Source organism: Mustela nivalis, assembly GCF_964662115.1.
Source record: "Mustela nivalis genome assembly, chromosome: 10".
In the NCBI taxonomy this organism is placed as follows: Eukaryota; Metazoa; Chordata; class Mammalia; order Carnivora; family Mustelidae; genus Mustela; species Mustela nivalis.
The window spans coordinates 4519350-4539901 of NC_139029.1; the positions used below are offsets into that span (position 1 = coordinate 4519350).

General features: G+C 56.9%; 1 protein-coding gene across 36 annotated transcripts in view; it reads left to right on the forward strand.

Moving 5' to 3' along the window:
• The window catches only part of CAMTA1 (calmodulin binding transcription activator 1), an 814199-nt gene that overhangs the window by 586182 nt on the left and 207465 nt on the right, over window positions 1–20552 (forward strand). The window lies entirely within an intron of this gene.

Sequence of the window (20552 nt, forward strand, 5' to 3'; positions counted from 1 at the left end):
TTTGGCAGCGGAGCAGGGGAGGGGCAGGGGTAGAGAAGGTGGCTCCGGGCTGCTGGGGGGGGGGGGGGTGTCCCAGGGCTCATTCCTGGGCCGCCTCCTTCTGCCACTTCGATTCTAACTAGCAGCTTCCACTCCGTTTTCCATTAATGTGCCTTGAATAACGTGACGAGAAGATAAGGTAGACACTAGGAATTTACGGTGCTATGCAAAAATTGCTCAATTCCATTAAGATTTCAGGATCCTTGCCAGGCTGCACAGCCGAGCGGGTATTATTTCCTTCTTAGACATCTTTGCTTGATTGCAATTTATGATGCCAAGGCCTCTGCCGTACCCACCTAAAGCCTCCGGAAAAATATGGCCGTCGCCCCAAAGCAGCCATTATTCTCTCTAAGGAAAGTCACTGGGTATTTTCCAGAAGATTCCCTCATCCTGATGGCCTTCTCTGAGGGCGGGGGAGCAACCTGCAGTCAGGTCCCAGCTGCTAGACCCTCACCCTGCAAATCTCTACCGCCTGCTCAGGGGAGGAGGGACCCTCCGCCCCGCCTGCTGGGCCGGGAAGGTGTCCAGCAGGGAGACCTTGAAGGCACGGGAGAGGCTTCCCACTGGCTGCCTGCAGGCACCCCAGGGCCCACGGTTTAAATTCAGCGCTGTGCTTCCCTACCACGGACGCTGGCCAAGCGAATGACGCTCCTTGAATCTTACTTCTCTGTCTGTAAAACAGGCAGGAAGGACCTCTAATCTCCTGGGGTCCCTGGGGGGGTGGACAGAGCTAAGCCCCACAGAGGTCTTTGGGTTGTGCTTGACAATGGTGGCTCTGATCACCGCCCCTCACCGTGTATTTCCGGCAGCCTTTGCTCTAGGGGATCGTGTGGGTGCCTGTCGCTGGCAAGGTCTGAGGTGTCCTCCAGACCAGCTCTCAAGTGGCAAAATGCTAGGGCCCTCCCATGTCCCTTTGTGGTGACAGGCCCTGCGGTCTCAGGCGGGAACTTGGTGCCGGCCTAGCAAAAGGGACCTCCACACCGTTGCCATCATGCGCTTCTCACCTCACCCCCTTGCCCCCTTCTCTCGCCGTGTCCCCTCAGCTCCCTGCCCCACTGGGACGGGCCGCCGTCTATCCTGGCCCGTCCTGCAAACCCCTTCTGTCCTCCAGCCCCCCAAGGTCCGAGCCGCCTGGACCAGACTGGAAGACAGAGCAAGAAGGCGGTGTCGCTCCTTGGAGATGGAAATTATTAATTAGTCTTATTATCCAGGACTTGTCAGTCTCTTAATCCTTCCGTCTGCAGAGGGCTTTCTGCCTTTACGGCGGGTGTTGTCAGCTTGGCTAAGCGATTGTCTTTAATGGAAAGGCAGAACAATGGGCGATAGGGTTTGGTTACTATCTTTATTTATCAAGCCAAACAAGCCCTGCTCCCCTTCGACAGAGCATCCTTCAAAGGTGGCAGGCAGGCAAAAGCCGCTTAGCTTCCCTTCTGGATGGGGTTTAATATGGGACTTTTGTTTAATTATCCTTTTCATGTAATCTTCAACTGACATTCTGTCCTCCTATCCTAATCTCCTTTGGAGCAAAGGGGAAAGGGTGGCTTCCAAAGCGGAGACAAAAGAAAAGGCTTTCTATTTTGCCTCTGAAAGAACTCAAAGGGCTGCAAGTGAAATTCAGATGTAACTTGATAAGAGTGAACCTGTAACTCCGAGGCCTTCCATTGGTGAGCTCTGTGTGTGACTGTCAGATGCTCGCGCTCGGGTCCCCAGACGTCCCCCAGCTGGTGAAGCTGACCTTCCCCGGCAGGTAATCAACTCGGGTCCCATCCTCGCTGCATCCCCCCAAAAGATGGTCCAGTGCTTTTTGGGACTGTGATTCCCGTGCGAGACCCCACACACTCCAGACTCACCGGTGTGCGCGGGCGAACGCAGGTATCTCTGAGCCTCACTCCTCCCCGCTCGGCTCTCTTGCTGTCCTCCCTGTGAAGGGCTCTGGCGAGGCCAGCGGAGACTTCTTGCCGTCCCCACACCATTCCCAAGCTGGGCAGGGAGTGCTGAGGGCTTTCCCCTCTCTTGCTCCAGACACACCGGAGTCCTCCTTGGTGATGGGGACCGTTAGTCGGGTCCATACCTTCCTGGGCACCTGGCTCCTGGGGGATGACAGCCCTAAGCCTAACACAGGCCCAAAGCAAGGGGCACAGCCCCGCAGAGCAGCCCTTGCGAAGTCTTTGGAACCTGGCGGCCTCCCCTAGCCCTCACCCGCAGCAGTCCTGCCCACCTCTTTCTTTGGTCTTCCGCAGCTCTGCCTTCTTGCTTCTCCCTTATCCCCATCAACTTCTGGCACGTTACCTGCCCAACAGAATGCTCCCCTGTCCAGCAGGAGTCCTCAGATACGTGCCCCAGCCCACCTTCCCCGCACCCCACGCCTCCTCTCTCTCTCCTTCCCTCCATGCCGGGTGCCACACCCCGGGCTCACCCACCACCTCCAGATTGTGAAATCCAAAGGTCATGTCACTGCATCCGCTTTTCTGACCTCCAGGCAGCAACTACCAAGTTGGCCATTCCCTCCTTCTGGAATGTTCTCTTCTCCTGCGTCAGGGAATCTCCCTGTCTCCCTCATTGCCTGTTTTTTGCAGACTCCTTTTCTTTTCCACCCCTCCATGATGGTGTGTCCCTGGGCTCCCTGGGCCTTCTCTCTGTCTACACTCTCTGCCCGAGTCGTGTCACGCACTCTCGTGGCTGCCCTTGCTAGCTCTGCATGGACGCCTACATCCTGACCTCGCCACTAAGTGCCAGACTTCCGCATACAGCAGTCCATTCAGCATCCTGCCCTGATGCGGAATCAGCATCTTGGGCTTCCTAAGGCCAAAGCAGAGCCTGATCTCCTCCATGTGCTCACCTTCCCACTACGGCCCCCACAGCGCTGCTGCCCAGGACGTGAGCCGGGCTTTGCTTGATCCCCATCCTCTGCCCACAGCCTTCTTCCACATCAGAAATATGTCTCAGCTGTATTCCCCTCCCCTTCTCTTCCACTCCTACCAAGTTAAAACCACCACCATCTCCTGTCCCAGCACGAGTCTATCCTGCGTCTATGGTCCATTCTCCACCAAGGAGCCAGAGGGGGCCCCTCACATCCCAAATCATACCAGGGCTCATGCTTTAAACCAGTTTGATAAATCTGCATGGCACTTAAGAGTAGTGGCCAAACCCTTACCAGGCCATGGGGGGGCTGTATCTCCAACCTTGTCCTTCCTCTCCCTTAGCCCTCTCTGGCCACGCTGATGTCTTCCTGCCCCTCACTTAAGTCAAGCTTTCTGGCCCCAGGACCTTTGCACCGGCTCTTCCTGCTGCCTGGAGGCCCAGCTGAACCTCCATGGTTGACATAAGATTCAGGTCTCCATTCCATCCCTCAGTTTCTCCGCAGAGTCTTCCTGATACCCAGCTAACTTTCCCTCCCTCTCTGGCAAACCATCACCAGCATTGTGTTATGAAATATTAAGAAATACAGAAAAGTTGAAGGAATTTAGACCACTCAGATTCCACTGCTAACATTATATTGCTTTCTCTGTTGTAAGACCTTCCCTCCCTCTTACGTATTTTTCATGCATTTCACACTGAGCTGTAGACAGCAGTTGGCCTCCCCCGAGTATGGCAACATGGGTATCATTATTCTTGACCCCAGGTCAAGGTACGTGCAGTTCTCCTTTTGCTTTGAGGTGCAGTCCCCACACGGGGAAACAGTTGGAGGCACCAATGTCAAGGTCGTTGATGAGCTGTGGTCAACATAACCCAAGCCCACAGCAAGATTTAGAGTGTTCCTGTCACCCCTGAACCCCCCCACCCATGTCTCTTCCCACGCAGTGCGCTGGAGGTCCCCCTATTCTAGCTGTCCACCACGGACTCTTTTTTCCTGTTCTAGAACTTCCCATCAATGCGATCGTACAGCATGTCCTTGTCTTCTTAGGTGAGGCTTCTCTCAGGCGGCACGTCTCCTGCAATTCACGGGCCATGTCCCCTGCCACAGTGTTAGCTATTCTCATCTCCCGCCCCCTCCCCAGACTTCGTAAGAGCAGGGACAGCCTGTCGTGGTTGCTGCTAACTCTCCAGTGTCTAGAGCTCTGCCTGGCAGGTGGGTCTGGATCTGTTGGGTGGGTGTGGAAGGTCTGTCTGTCCAGCCAGAAGACAGGCTCCCGGGGATGCTCCCAGGCCCTCCCCCAGTGGCCCCCGGTCTCCCCTGTGCCCCACAACCACCGGCACCCAAATTGGGTAAAGACAGCAGAAGGGACGAGCTTTCAACAGCACACGCCTCCTTCCTTCCAGCCTTCCTCCACCCGTCCTGAAGCGGGAGGAGGTTTGCTCTCCAGAGACCCCGTTAAACTGGCCATAATATGGGGAGAAGTTGTCAGAGTCCGTGGCACACCCAGGACAGGGAATCTGGGGACGCGAGGCTTGAGAATTTTCTGTGAGGTTAGCTCGGAGCATTGAGAAAGAAGTCCAGAGCAGAAAGGTTTGTTGATCCCAAATTGCTGAAAGATTTCTTAATTTGGAGACAAAGTTCTTAAAACAATGCTGTCAGTTCCAAAGACGTGCACTCCTGCGGGTCTCTCGACTTGCTCTGTCTCTGCTCTGATTCTCTGCCGGAGGGCGGGGTGGAGCAGGAGGCTCCCGTGCAAAGGCCCCAGCTGAGGTCCCTGGTGCAGGTTAAAACCCAAGGACAGGTAGCAGGACACAGGTGGGGTGCTCTGTGCCCACAAGCACCGGGCATCATCCTCGGGCAGCTATGGGCACAGAGCCCTCACTGGCCTTGGGGAACACATCTGACAGCCCGAGGGGGCCCCATCACTCGGAGACAAGAGATGGGCCTGGTTCAAGGAGCCACCACACACGGTTACTTGGCTGGAGAGACCCCGTAGGGTGGCACCTCTGTTGGGGTTAGCCCTAGGGCTCCTAACTGCACGACAATCTTACCAACCCCCTGTGTCAGGCCTAATGCAAAACACTTGGAATTCTCCCTGAAGACTCATGGCAGCACTGCTCCATTTTATGGGTGAGAAAACTGAGTCCCAGGGATGGGTTCATTAGCCCAAGGCGACACAGCTCTGTGCCACTCTGGAAACGGGATTAGAACCCAAATCAGTGTAGCCCCGACTGAGCTGCCCCCTCCCAGCTCGGACGCCACGGAGCCCCAGTCCTGGGCCTTTCTCTCCCCGACCACCACCAGAATCTCCTCTCTGCCCTGGCCAAGCCTCTGCTGCTGGTATTCTATGGCTGAAGACCTTGGCCGACTCCGGGTTCCCGCTCACCACAGGATACGATGTCTGGCCTGGGGAACTCCAGCAAAGTCCCAGACCAGCTTTTTCTGTCGTCTCCAATAAGCTAGGATTTAGAAATTCAGCCCTGAGTTCTCACCCACCTGCCTCCTATGCTCGAAGCCACCCCCATGGCCCCAGCCCCTCCTGACCGGTGTCCTCCTGCACTCCCGACCTCGCACCAAAGCAGCTAGACCCCCGAGCACACTGTCAGGCACCGGCGGCCTGCCTTGTGTCACCTGTTCCTCTCTCCCAGTGTGGAGCAGTCAGCTCCACTGCCCCAGGGGAGACGGGAAGGAAGCCTGTCTCCGCCAGCCCTCCCGACAGGCATCACCATGCTGACAGCCGCCGTGATGCTCTCTGACACACCCCTGCTCTCTGCTTTTCCTGGGAGCAGCTGCCTTTGGTGACAGGGGTGGCGGGGGGACTGGGGCGGTGACATGGGTTGAGCCAGGCCCAGGAACGGGGCACAGCACCTCTTCAGACAAGCCCTATAAAGTTGAGTCGTTTAGGCAGCTGGGGCAGAGAGCCACAGTGGAAAGAGGTTCCCTGGGGATGTGGGGCTGGCGCGCTCGGCTGCCTCCGGTCCGTGTCACTGGCCGGCTTTTCATCACTGGGACCCTCCAAGGCTCTGGGTGGCTGGGGGAGAGGGATCCAGAGGAGCTCCCCCACCCTCACTGAGTCAGGGCCCACTGCCCCCCCCCACCAGCCCCATCCCTGCTTGACTAGACGCTCTGAGCAACATGGGCAGCAGAGCTTAAAGCGACCTAGGAAACGAGTTGTCCTAACCCCCTGTTTGCGTAGGAAAGCTGTCACCCAGGCAGCTGGATGACTTTGGTGGGGGTCCCCAAGTGACAGGAAGAGCTGGGCGCGAATCCTGCTTCCCGACAGCCAGGCCAGCCCTCCTTGCAGGACGCCCCTCCCGGGGAGCCCTCAGGGGGCCAAGGGCTCTAGCCAAGCCCGCTAGACCCCCCATTGCACATCTCAGCCATGGCCCCGGTGTCTGATCAGAGAGTGCGGGCTTACAACATTAGCCCGAGTTGAGCTTGATCAGATCAAAGACAGTCCTGCTGCCAGAAACAGATCTTGCGCTCAGCCCCAGGAATGAGGTTGGAGTTTCACCGCTGTTGGGGTACTGATGGCCTCTTTATGGACAAGACAGGCAGTCGCCTGTCTGCCGCTGTGGCCAGCTAAGACGTGGCCGGGCGTCTGTAGGGGCGAGGATTGTGTCCTGTGACACTGTGTTGTTGTGCTGTTAGTGTTTCACAACCAGGCTCCACGATAACCAGAAGCCTGATGGGTAGCGTTCGCCAATTTCCATGGTGCAAACACTCCTCCCAGAGCTGGTTTCGAGATGTCCATTGGCTTACAACCTTCCTGAGTATTTGCCAAGTGGGACAAGCTGGACCTCACACACGCCCGCTTTATTGTTTCAGTGTAGCACAGACAAGGGGACGGACATCCGTGTCGCATGCCACAGGGCCTGTTTGGGCCTCTCTGCTCCTTGTCCAAGGTGGAGCCTCCTGCTTCGTGGAAGAAAAGGCAGGGTCTCCCTTTTGAGTCTCCCCTGGCACAAATAAGCTGGCACCATGGAGACTTCTGAGAGCAAAGGGGGCCTGGTCTGGGCACCTGAGACCCGGCCTCCAGAATGGTCTCTGTCTGCTTTACTCAAGGGTCCTACAGCATCTGCTGAGAGGCCTTCCAGTGTCATGCCAACCCAGGCCCCTCCCGCCCCCCGTCCCACACTTGGGAGGATACAGGTGGACTTTCAGTCAGGGTCATGGCCGTGCTGCCCCTGGGTCCCACTTTGACGCTCAGGGGTCCCCTCCAAGTGAGTCCAGCCCTTCCTCCCGTCAGGCAGCACCTTCCCGAGGCAAAGTCCTGCCTCGGAGAACCCCACTGCTTGTCTCACCTGGGGCAGGAGCAGCGCCCTCCCAGCCTTCCCAGCCCGCCCCCCCAGCTCTGGGTGGGAACCCCAGCTCCGTACTCACCCCCTGGGGTCGTGACTTAAACTCTCCTTGCCGGCACAATGGAGACAGTGATGGTACCTGCATGGGAGAGTGGGGAGTGTTGAGAGGAACCAAAGCTCTAACTCCATGAAGTAGCTTGTCGTAAGAGCTCAGGAAACGGGAGCTGGCGGCAGGAAGGCTGGACTGGGACACGCAGCCCTCTGTGCCTCCCGCATTCCGTCACTTCCCGCGGCACGCCCCTCGGTGGCTGGGGGCTGCTCCCCCATCTCCGGGTTAGCCCACGGAGCAAAGCAGCTGTGGTCACCAGGGCAGGACTGGGTGGCTGGCACTGTGTGTAGTAAGCCTTCACTCAGGGGCGAGCTGCCCCCTCCAGCTCCGGGGCCCAGCGGAACCATAACAGAGCCCTCAGGCAGAAGGAGAAATCCGTGATACCGATCCTGACTTTATCTAAAATTTCAGTGTTTGGTGCATCATGGATTTTTGCGTAATTTTGATTTTTTTTTTCCAAAGGCTACAGCAAAATAGCGTTTATCTCGGTGGCTGACCATCTGGGTACCCCTTGCATTAAGTGCCCGCGGCCTCACCCCGTGCCCTGAGCAGCCCGTGCCCATGAGTATTCCTGACAGGGTGATTCAAGAAAACTCACGGAAAGATTCCACATGCAGACGCCAGAGCCCGAGTGGCCTGGAGCGCACGTGAGGACAGATTCCTCCAGGTCCCGGACCTGGCTCAGGTTTCCAGCCCCTGACTGAGGCTGTTCCAGGGCACTGACAGGGACGACCCCAGAGGAGGGGTCGAGGCGTTGGCGTGTCCTTGGCCTTGGCATGCACTTCCTGCCTCCCGCCGCCCGGCCTCTCTGGAGTGTTCTCAGTTAAGGGCTGCACCCACACCTGACTTGGGCCTCTGAGCCAACCCCGAGCTGTGGCCACTGTCTTTTCTTTTCTTTTCTTTTTTCTTTTTACTTTTAGGTAGTTAACATACAGTGTGCAATACAGGCTTCCAGAATTCAGCTCTGTGGTTCATCACTTAGATGCAATAGCCCGTCTAGCCCGTCCCGCACCCACCTCCCTCCAGCGGCCCTCAGTCTGTTCTCTATTGTTGAGCCTCCTGTGGCTTGTTTCCCTCTCTCTCTCTCACTCTTAATCCCCCTCCCGAATGTTCATCTGTTTTGCTTCTTTAATTCCACATGAGTGAAGGTATGTGGTCTTTGTCTTTCTCTGATTTATTGTGCTTAGCACGGTAACTCGCGTTCCAGCCACATTGTTGCAAATGGCAAGATTTCATTCTTTTTGAAGCCTGAGTAATATTCCCTTATATCTGTGACCACTTCTTTATCCGTTCGTCAGTCGGTGGACATTTGGGCTCTCTGCAGAGTTTGGCTCTTGTTGACACTGCTGCTGTAAACATCAAGGGACCACTTCCATACGCCATACCCAAAAGTAAATTCAGAACGCATGAAAGAACTAAATATGAGACAGAAAACTGTCAAAATCCTAGAGGAGAACACAGGCAGCAAGCTCTTTGACCTTGGCCGTACCAACTACTTACTAGTCACGTCCCCAGAGGCAAAGGAAACAAAAGCAAAAATGAACTACTGGGAATGCATCAAGATAAAAAGCTTTTCCACAGCAAAGGAAAGAGTCCACAAAACTAAAAGGCAACCTACGGAGTGGGAGGAGACATGTGCAAATGACAAATCTGATAAAGGATTAGTATTCGAAATCCATAAAGAACATATTAAATGTAACACTCAAAAACCAAAAAATCCAGTTAAGAAATGGGCAGAAGACCCGAATAGACATTTCTCTAAAGAAGACGACCAGATGGCCAACAGACACATGAAAAGATGCTCAACATCGCTCAGCATCAGGGATGTGCCCATCAAAACCATGATGGGATCCCACCTCACACCTGTCAGAATGGCTAAAATTAGCAACACAAGAAACAGCGATGCTGGCGAGGATGTGGAGAAAGCGGAACCCTCTTGCACTGTTGGTGGGAAGGCAAGCTGGGGCAGCCACTCTGGAGAACAGTGTGAAGATTCCTCAAAAAGTTGAAAATAGAACTACCAGTGATCCAGCTAATACACTAATACCCAGAGGATAGAAAAAGAGAGAGAGAGAGAGAAATGCACATGGGGTCACTTTCCATTACCTCCACGCAGCTCTTCCAGGGAAAGAAAACCGCGACAACCCATAGTAAAAGTGTTTTCGCTTTTCCCTGCAGCTCGGCCTACGCACCGTCTGACTCTGTCGGTGCTCCTCATTTAGCCCCAGGGGCCACTCAGGAGACCGGGTCTTCCCACCGTCAGATCTGGAGGCCAGTAGCTCCCTGCAGGCTGGGCCCTAGCGCTGGTGTGTCCCAGGCAGGACGGGGTGGGGGCCTGGAGAGGCCAGGGGTGGATCCAGACCCCGGTCCAGCACCCCACCCTCAAAAGAGCCCCACAGCACCCCAGGCTTCATTCCTCAAGCCTGTGGGACCAAAAGGCCCTGGTGTGGGGTTGGAGTCAGCCTTTTCTGATTCAGCACCTCAGCCTTTTCCCGCTAGCACTTCTGCCCATGTCATCGCACACACACATACACGCAGAGACACACACATACATATGCGCGCGCGCACACACACACACACACACACACACATCCCTTCCTGCCCCCAGCGGAGCCTGGCAACCCTGCCGGAGGCCCCAGCCTCAGGAGGAGCTGTGCCTCGTCTCTGCTGAGGGAGGGAAGAAGGAGCCAGGGAAGTCGTCCCTCAAAGAGGAAAATGCCCACAAAACGAGCGGTTTCCTCTCTGAGATGTCCCTCTCTGAGACTTGTACATTATTTATTAACACTTGGGCTACATTCTTCTCAGAAACTAGCAAGAAAGGCTACTGTGAGTGGCGGGGTGGCCAGTTCTGAAGCGGGGACACCGCTGAGTGGTCCCTGAGAGCCCGGCTCCTGTCCGCACCCCTACCTCCCGGCTCCCCGCGGATTCCCGATCGTGCCCGGTGTTTCAGTGCGGGTGTTTGTAGCAGACAACAGGCGTGGGGGGCCGACCAGGGAGGGGGGTGGTCTGGGCAACCCCCGGGAGGAAGGAGGTCCTGCCCAAAACTGCCGAGTCTCTGAGGCTCGGCGGTGGCAGACGGGCGCGGGTGAGGGGACACGTGGGCAGGACAGGTGAGGCTCCCGCCTCCGAGCCCCAGGAGCACGTGTGCAAACCTCACTCGAGAGGCCCAGAGCTTGCAGAGGTGGTGAGAGGCCGGACGGGAAGGACGCGGGAAGACCCCTCTCCTCCTGCCTCGGGAGCGCAGGAGGGCCCTTCTGCCAGGGAGGACGGAGGCCGCCGGTGTCACGCAGCTTCTCCACGGTCAGGTGGAGCCTCGAACCAAATGCCTGGCTTCCCTTCCGGCACCCCATCCCCTGGGCCAGCCGCCTTCACCGGGTCCTGTGAGCTCTCAGTGTCCCGCCAAGTCCTCTGCCTCCCCTCTAGAAGAAGACAGGAGAAGGAGAAAGCTGCCAGGCTCCCACTGGGCCGGGCCTGGGCCTCTGCCTGGCTCTCATTTGCTTTTGTTTTCCCAGGCAGCTTCTGTCCTGTCAAAAACAACCCCAGACCAGCTCCTGCTGACGACTTTGCGGACACGGGAGAGCATTTCCCAGTCACACACACGTTCCACAGTCCACAAACCTGAGATTTCCCCGTGAGGAGGAGCTCTCAATGACACACTTCTAGCCCGAAGGCCAGAAAATGTAGCACCAGAGGTCATGGCCCCGCTGGCCCAGACCCCATGGTCCCCCCTCCCCCATGGCTCTATGATCCCAATGTCCCCTTCCCTGATGCTCACGCAGCCTCATATGGAATGTGTCCAGGGGACTAAAGGGACCCCAGGAAGGCTTGCCCCTGGGGATTTGATCATGCACCTGACCAGCAGTTGCTGGAAATCAGGCCCGAGTGGACACTTGAGATTTCTTAGTGGGCTTTAGCTTGATCAAAGGGCTTTAGCTTACCTGTGGCTCCGGGCTGGAAGTCCCCTGTCCTTGTCACTCAGTCATTGGGGATCATACCATGCTCTGTTCTGCAGCAACCACGCCATGCACCTGCCCGAGCTCTCCCGGCCCCACCGGACACAGCTTCCACACATGCCCCGGGGGGCTGCACAGGATGGCAGGCTCCCTGTTGTCTGCAGGGTGGGGGCCGCGTGAAGGAGCTGCTCCCGCCTCCCGGGTGCCGGCACCCAAGGGCCGAAGGGAGGGGGAGGCCACGTGCTATGGGGGCCCACGCCACTGGCGACTCCTGGTTGTTTCCCGCCACTGACCCTCCCCCTGTGCCGCCTGGCCGTGTGACCTTGGGCATGTTTCTTGATCTCTTGGGTCAGGGGCTTCCCTGGCTATAAATGGGGGACACGAGACTCTCCAGTAGGGACCTTTTCATTTGTGAGATCACTCGCTTACAGCTGGGCACACAGTCGGTGTGGGTCCCTTTGCTCCGGTGTCCACGTGAGCTTGTCACAGTCCTTTCCCTTCTCTGGGCTTCAGTCCCTCGTCTGAGAAAAGAAGGTATAGATCCGGAGTGGTGGGAGCCTGCCCCGCTCAGCTGTGAGGGTCCACAGGCCTCCCTCCTCTTCCTCTTCGGCCCCTGATGCTCCTCTTCCCTCCTCTCGCCGCGCTGGGCTCTGCCACCGCCTCCCCAAGCTGCCACGTCTACCTCGGTCCTCGGCAGCCTTGTCCGCTCCAGGCCCCGCAGGAACAGCCTCTGGGCTCCCATGCACATGGGAAAACCCTGTAACCTGGGCCCCCTCGGTGCTGGGGCTGACCTGGGGGTTGGCGGTGGCACCCTGCTGTCCCCAAGGCATGTTTCTCTTGGTCCGTTCAGCTCACCGGATGGCAAGTTATATAGTACCTTCCAGAAGGGTTCAAATAAACTCAAGAACAAGAGGTCTTTCATGGGGGCTTTGTGGGGAAGGAAGTAGCCGTCGGGGCCTGGGAGGGCTGGTCTGAGGCAGCACCTAGCGAATGTGGAGGTCGGCGCAGGTCAGCCCGTGTTGTGGAGTGGGGGTGAGGGCATGCTAGGTTCAGAGGAGCCAGCCTCCAGGCATGCACACAGGGCATACTCGAGGGCCAGGACCTGTGCCAGGTGCTGGGGGTCAGGGGGAGCCAGGCCACCAGCGCCCCAGCCTCGGGGAGTTTGTGGTGCAGGTGGCTACATACAGCGTGCAAGGGGACACACAGGGACCCCGTTCTGCAGAGCAGACTTTCACGTACAAAGACTCTGAGGCAGCACACAGCTTCCCCAGGCAGAGGAGGACCCCCGCCCACTGGTGCAGCCCCCCACACCCCTCGCCCACCAGGCAGGATGGCTTTCACCCCTGGGACCCTCAGCTGAGCCCCACGACCCAGAAGAGGTAAGGACACCTCTCTGCACCCTGCTCCCTGCCCAGTCCGCTGAGTGGGAGGGACAAGGGGTGCTGGTGTCCTCAGCTTACTTTGGGTGACTCAGTACACAGGGTGACTTCGAGCAGGTACAGGAGGGCGCACGGGGTCCCCGTGGAAACATTGACGCACGACTGCTGAGCCTCACTGCACGTCTGGAGGGGAAGCCCCAGCCCAGGCCTTCTCCCCCACAAGTGCCCAGGGCCCCGGGAGTGCACGGCTCTTCCCCCAGACCCAGAAACACACTGTCCTCATAGAAAATCTGAGGCCAAGCTTCCCTATCCGCTGCTGGGGCGGTTTTAGGGGCTGGTTTTTGTTGGGGGGTAAAAGTGCAGACAGTTACTGTTCCGCGTGATCTCCAGAAGCCCCACAGGCAGCCCCTCGTGATGCCAAAACTGAAATCCCCAAGAGCAGCAGTAAGAGCTGCCCCTTCGCCTGGCGGATGAGTGGCAGGGGACCCAGACACATCCACGCCACAGCGGGTCCATCTCCTGCCGGGCTCGTAGGGGAAGCTGCTGCCCGCGGGGCCTCCCGACCTAGCCACGAGGACCAAGTGCCCGCGTTCTGAGTCAGGCACTCGGACCTGGAGGCAGCCTCCTCGGACACAGCAGGCCGGACACGCTGCCCTCTTTTGGGGGGGACGCTCTTCCCAAGGAGACCCTGAGCCCTGCAGGGAGAACCAGGACCCCAAGCCAAGTCAGGCCTTCTGGTTTAGAAGCAAATGTACCTCGTCCCTCTGTGCCTGTATCGAAGCTGAAGGAGAACCCATCGATTCGGCCACATCCCTCCGGCTCAGGCTTCCTTCCTGGGAATGTCACGTGCTTTGGTTTTTGTCTATTTGCAGATAACCCAAGGAGGACTCCTTTTTTTTTCTTTCTTTCCCAAAACAAAAAGGAGACTGTGGCGCGTATTCCACCTACACATCTGAAATCCAAGCTTTTTTCTTTTTTTTTTTTTTTTTTTTTCCACTTTAACGGCATTTCCGTCCTCATGGTACCCTGAGCCACTGGCCTGTCCACCCCCGCCCCGGCCAGAGCCCTCCCGCACTCGGTCAGCCCCAGGCAGAGGCAGACCGACTGCCCTGGCCGTCTCTCCTGCTCAGGAAGCCTTCTGGAGGACGACGCTTTCCCAGTGCTTGTTTCTCTTAAGGGCAAAAGTGGGCCCCCCTTGAACTTGGTGCTTTCACGAGGCATGGAGTTGGGGGATGTCCCCGCCGCTGTCTGGGCTCCCCCGTGTTTGGGTTCAAGGCGAGCAAGGAGAGACAATGGGCTCCCACGTGTGCGGGCGTTCACTGGTTTGAAATAGGACCTGCCTGCGCGTTGTTTGGGTCATTAGTTAACGGATCTGGGTGGGGAGAAAGGGAGAGACCTAAATAATTACAAACACTTCAGAGGTTTTTTTTTTTTTCCCCCACTGACTAAGGTTAAAATGAATAGTGTTGATCCATTGCCCAGGCAGCAGGCTTGTTAAAGGAAATGGTATTTAAAATGATGTTTGAGCCAAAGCAATTTGGCTGCTCCAAGGCGTCCTTTATCTTTTGCTTTCAAGAGGATAATAATGTTTAAAAACGAAGTCACTCATACCATTTCCTGTCGGGAAGCCAGCTCAGTGATGGGCAGCTCTTCCTCTGCGTTTGTTTACGGGCTCTGGGATGGAAGTGCGAGCCTCCGGAGCCCCCCCAGCAGTGACGCGCACGTTGTGCTGCTGGTGACTTCCCCGCAGCTGGCTTGAGCTTGGGCGCCCGAGGCTCCTGGCAGCCAGCTGGCCCCAGTGGCTGCGTGGGGGGCTCCGTCGGGGATGCGGCACCCTCCCAGTTGGCTAAGGGTCTCCCTCCCCAAAGAGAACGTGGTGGACCACCCCTGTTGAAAGGTGCTGAGCAGGCCCGAGTGGGGAAGGTTATTTCCAGTGTGTCACTGGATTGAGGACAGCTGGGGCTGCCCACTTCCCTTTTAGAGTGCGGGACTCAGACAAGCCGACTTCCCAATGAGCCCTGAGGAAGGGAAGGAGCTGTCCCAGAACAGCCACTCCGTCCCAGGCTGGGTGGGGCTCACGTGGGCTGTGCCTCCTGGGGTCCAGGGGTCCTCTGCTCGGGTGTGCCCCAGGCCAGTCGGTCTGCCCACCTGCCTCCCCTCACAGAAGCCTAAGAGAGCCCAGGAGGCAGCAAAGTGGGATGGAAGGAACTTTCCGCGGCAGGAGAACGGGGAAGACCACCCCCGCTCCCCAGGGCGCCCCAGCGCCTGCGCAGGACATCTCTGACCTTTGTTTTATTACTCAGAAAGCAAGGCCTCCATGCCCCCGGGGAACAGGTGGGGAAGAGTTTATCCTCAGGGACCACTTCCTGATGCTCTCAGTCTGGACACAGAAGGAGCCCGTAAAATGTAGGAATGTGAAACAAGGGTGTTTGGGGGAGTCTGGGGTCTTGCTGTGTGTGCTCTGTGCTCAGCTTTGGGGTCACAGGACACCTGGAGGGGAGGGGAGCTACGGAGGCCACAGTAGTGATGGGTGGCTTTGTTCCCCATGTCCGCGTCCCAGGGTGCGCGGCACCTCTCGGCCTCTCCTGCTCTGTCTCGTAGGAGATGCTGGCAGCCCCCGCCATCCTCAGGCTGAGCGGGATAATTTAGGATGGCCGCTGCTCCCTTGGTGCATTTTAAACACACTTCCAAACTCTGTTCATTTTGCCTTTGATGGGGAGGTGGCCTTCTGGGTTTTTCTTTCAAGAGATGCAGATTTAATGGACTGTGATTTTTCTCCAGATCTGCTGTTTAAAAAAAAAAAGAAAAGAAAAGAAAAAAAAGGCAGCATTAAAAAAGCAACTCAGAATTTCTATTTACTCAGGGAAAAAAAAATCTGCTTGCTATTCAGGCCCTAGATTTTCCTGGGAGATTAGTGTACTTGCCTGCCAAGATGTTAGCTAAAGGAAAACACATTTGCTATAGATCAGAAATATTTATCCTTTTCTGGGCAGGAGATCTGAAGAAGAACTTCATCTGAATGTATAGCACCTGGGAATATGAATGAATTCAATCTCCCGAGCCTTGGGCATCCTCCAGGAAGTCTGGTCACTGGGCAGGGGTATTTGATGGGGGCACAGGTAGTCTCTAGGAAGTAGAAGCCATAAGAGGGGTTGAGCAGGGCTGCTGGGGCGGGGTTGGGGTGTATGTCAAGGGTCAAGAGGCCCCAGTCCCAGACAGGGAGCAGGAGGTCAGCCAGAAGGAAGACAGTGAGGGTCCTAGAGCGTAGCAGCCTTCAGATAGAGGACCTTGAACTTGCTCTGCCTTGTACGTTCTTGGAGCAGGGTCAGGGGCCGAGGAAGGTAGGCGACTTGGGCTAAAGCCTCTCCTGCTTCTTGGCAAGGACAAGGGACCTCACCTTGTGTTGAGCTCCGTGCTATTTCCCCAGAAAGGGTGGCCCTCATCTTTTAAAATATTTCAGATGTGTCTGATTCTTCTTTGGTTGCTGGAGAAGACTGACAGCAGCCAGCTCATGAATAATTAAAAATCTAATCATTGTTTCCACCCAGACAGCGCGCCTGCATCCCGGTAAGAGACGCGGGACAGAAGTACGCCCACAACCTGTTAGTAACTTACTTCATCTGGATCCGTCATCCTTGGTCCTTTTCGGTAGGGTGGTGCTCTGGGTTCATTTGACTCCCACGGTGGTGCTCTGGGTTCTTTGAGGGGAGGGTCAACTTCAGGACATGGCAGGCAGGAGGAGCAACGAACCTTTGGGACGTCAGAGCTGCTTCTAAGATCATTTGTCTTCTGGACCCAGTGTTCCACCCGTAGGTGGTTTGCACGGACCGCCAGCCAGGGTCAGCCGGCTCAAGCACAGTAGGGCTGGTGTCCAAGGTTGCTGAGGCCTGGACGCATGTCCTCTGACTCCGGGGCCCAGCATGGCAGCGGGGAACATCGCTTTTTCCGGTGGAGAAGGATCCACTCGGGAGCCTCCGCAGGCCCCTGGCTGGGGTGGGGGTGGGGGGATTGAGGGGCAGAGTCCGAATTCGAGGATTTGCCCAGGGGTTCTGCTAACAAGGATTCTGCTAACCAGAAGCCTATACCCTTTCACATGGAGCCCCTAGATCTCTTTCAAACAGAATTACTCCCGGAGCTTCTCAAGGATAAACCAGTTCAGGAAAGACTGCAAATCCTGGGAATTTATAGTAGGGGCTGCGTGTTCTCCGTTATCTATTTTGGTCTTGTTCAGAGGGGCCTCCTGGCTATAATTTAATCTCAGGTAGATGAAAGCTGCTTTCCTCTCCCTCCGAACTAAGGAAACACTTCCTCTCTCTCTCCTGGGCCAGGGCCAGCTCTCTGAGCCTCCCCAGGAGCCAGCGGGGCACGGCCCGTACAGAGCTGGCCGTCTGGACCTGCAGGGGCGGCTCAGAGCAACGTGCTGGGCCTTGTCTTTGCTTGAGGTCGGCCCCAGACAGCTAGCCTGAATAGGCTGCGGCTTATTTGTTCTTGAAAAGCAGCCCACGTGTGGGACAGTGCAGAGAGAGAAAAAGAGGTGTGAGTGTGTGTGTGTGTATGTGTGTGTGTGTGTGTGAGAGAGAGAGAGAGAGAGAGAGAGAGAAACAGTATTGGGCTGTATGTGGGACGCACGAGCCTGTGTGCCTGACTTTCTGGGTGTGGGGTGGCCTCGGTACCCTAGTGGCAGCCACCTTCTTAAATGTCACAGCCACAGCAACATTCCCCTGGGAACTGATGCCCAGCGTCTGAGTCAGGCCTCATTTGTCTCATGTCAGCCGTAATTAAAAAGTAGGTGGCTCAGGAAATGAAGGCAGCAGGAGAGTGGCGTCCTGACCCCCACTTGTTGTCTCCTTCCAACTTGTTGGAAGATTTGGGGAGGTCATGCCATCCGTGCTTCTGCCTCCCGGAAGGATGCGGCCCGGCCTTCCCAGCAGCGTGCTGAGCCGCCTGTCCTGGCAGCATCTCCCAGCGCAGCTGGTCACCTGCCTGGTCAGGTCGGTGCCCTCGATCTGCATGCAGCCCGGGACACTCCGTCCAAAGGGTTTGCAGAAACACACTCCCTTCCTGGGTCTAGGCCACAGAGAAGGTACAGAAGTCACACTGGGCTCAACCCCCAGGGAATCTAGGGTCAGACCACCAAGGCCGCTGCCCTGCATTTCACCCAACAGTAAATCCATTGTCCAGCTATTCAGAAAGAAGACTTGCCTGAGGCCCCTGGCCTGAAGGGCTCCTTGCTGGAGGAAGGGGTAGCTGGGCGTAACTACTCAGGCTGGCGTAGCAGCCAGAGCCCCCAGCCCCAGGGGACATGGAGACTGACTCCCCAGCCTACCAGTCCAGATGCTGGTCACGGACACTGCACTGCCCTGAGCGATGTCTGGAGCTGGGAGCCAGCACCCCGCTGCTGGTCAACAGCTTCCCCAGGGTTGAGAGCCCAGCCCGTCCCGCCTTGATTCTGAACTGCTGCTCTGCCCCTCACTCTTGGGGAAGTTTGGACGCTCAGAGCCCATCCCTCAGAGAGTGAGCAGGACCTGGCCCTACGTGACTGTCCATGGTGCCACGGCCCCCAACAACCCTCTGTGGGTTCACACTGGCACGTGCTCGGTGTGACGCTAGAGCAGTCATGTCCCACCTCATGCGGGCCTTCCTTTCATACTTCTAATATTCCCTATTAGAATATCACTCCATATTAGAATATCATTGATATGAATCAAATGCTATGAAAGCATATCATTGCTTTCATTTTCTGCTGCACCTTATCTCAAGGGACTTATCTCTTTGGGGACACAACCACACAAAGTCAGAGCCCAGAAGAGAAATATAAGAGAGCTCGCCCATGAGGGTGGGAAGAGCAGAAGACAGCCAAGAACTTGCTCGCCTGGGGAAACTCGCTCAGCAGGGGAAACACTAGACAAAGGAAGGTCATTTCATTCCAGAGCATTCACAGAATGGGTCGGTCCTGATGCACAGGGGCAAGCCGCTAAGGCACAGATGGCCAGAAGCCGGTGCACGGCCAGGGGACTGGAGCCTGAAGGGTGTGGGGTGACCCTCTGGCCAGGCATCCAGGCTCTGCCCTCGCTCTGCAGCAGCAGCAGGCTCTCGTGTGGCTTGTGGCACCCAGGCCGCTCACATGCTTGTGGGAGCCCAGCCCCGAACACCACAGCTCCACGTCTGAGGTCAGGGCCAGCTCCGTGGAAGACGGACAGCTCCCGCGGGCCCCCGTCCTCCGGCGGCGTGCAGGTAGCCTCAGAGAAAAGGAAGGAGAGTCTGCGCTTTACTTTGTCGTCTTGAAGCTTTGCGCCGGTTGATGGTGCTGGTGGGATGCGGGGACTCTGCCACCTCCGCAGACCCCAGGGATCGTCAGGGCTTCGGACGGAGCGGGTCAGAGCCGGCGGACAAGAGGGGTCCCAGGCAGGGACTCAGAGCCATCCCTGGAGGGGGCCCAGAGCCACCTCATGTGGAGCCCTCGGGAAAGCTGTCCCGGAGGGGGCCAGCCATTACACCCCTGGGACAAGTGCTGGGGGGGGGGCACTGCCAGGGAGCTGGGAACTCTAGCAAGGGAAAGGACCCCCCTCCTTCCGCCCCGGAAAACTGCTTCACACTTGCCCTTCCAGCAAGCTGCGGTTCCAGGGCCAGCGTCATCCCAGGAAAGAGCAGCAGAGGGCGGGGGCGGGAGGGAGATTGTGGATTGCTGAGGTGACCTGCAAGAGGAGGGGAGGGACCTGAGAGCAGGGATTCGGGGCAGGATCCAGGCCAGAGATGCCCTCCCAGCCGCAGGGCTGCTTGAGCTGCCCCGTCAGATGTTTCTTGTTTGTCTTCAAGAGCCTCGCTGAAGGCACCCTTTATGGCCTGTGCTCCCTGGGGTGTGGGACTTGGTGGAACAGGGAGCAGAGACTGGGCAGTAAACCCTGGAGGCTGGTGTGGAGAGCGGCTGCGTTTAGCGAAGTCAGATTTGTAGACGCCCAGTTACATTTGTATTCCAGGTAAACAAGAAGTCTAAAAAATAGTGTAAGTATGTTCCACTCGATATTTGGGTTATACTTATACTAAACATGCATTTGTCATGTATCCAAAATCCCAGTTGAACAGGTATCCTCTATCTTACCTGGCAAGCCCTCTGGGGTGGGCTTTTCTCTGGGGATCGTTCTGCTTTTTCATCCATTTCAGCCTGACTACGGGTTTGCGGATTATATGGTGGACGACATGCACTAGAAGCCAGGTTTCTCGGCTGCCTATAGTATCACGGGGGTCCCCACGTCCTACAGAGTCTTCCCTGAGCTCCCGGGGCCTCTAGGGAGGGGCCTTTGGGCTCCTGTGCTTGCAGCAAGCTGCAGAGGGGGCCGGGAGGAAGCCCAGGGGTCCTCTCTCTTAGCGGTGGTCCCAAGCCTCTTGGGAGGAGAATGCCAGCAAGGTGGCTGGCAGGTTTCTGCCATAGGGGAGGACGTGGGGCACAGCACCGCCGAGACTGCAGCTTACTAGGACAAGTCCAAGGTCAACAGAAGCCTTGGATGGGAGCTGATAGGATTCACAAAGTGGTCCCCATTCTACCCGTTGGCAGATGGAGGGAAGCAGCCTGGCCCCTTGGAGCCTTAGTTCTCGGCTTCCCTCTGGCCCCCAGCCAAGGACAAGCCCAAACTGGCTGCTATTGCAAAGAAATGGCCTTTGAGAAAGTGTGTCCTCTGCCCTGGGAAGGAACATTTGCAGTCAAGTCTGTGCATGGAATTTTTATTCCTCTAATACAGCCTAGGCAGGATTTAGTACACAAGTTCTCCAGAGGAAATGCATTCAATAAAAATTTGATGGGCTCCGGCAGCTCAGCAGAATCTCCTTACGAATTCCAAGTGTTTGTTGGTCCCTGGCTTAGGCAGGAGCCCAGCTACAGTCTGCAAATGGCCTCTTTAGCCAGAGGCCCTTGGCACA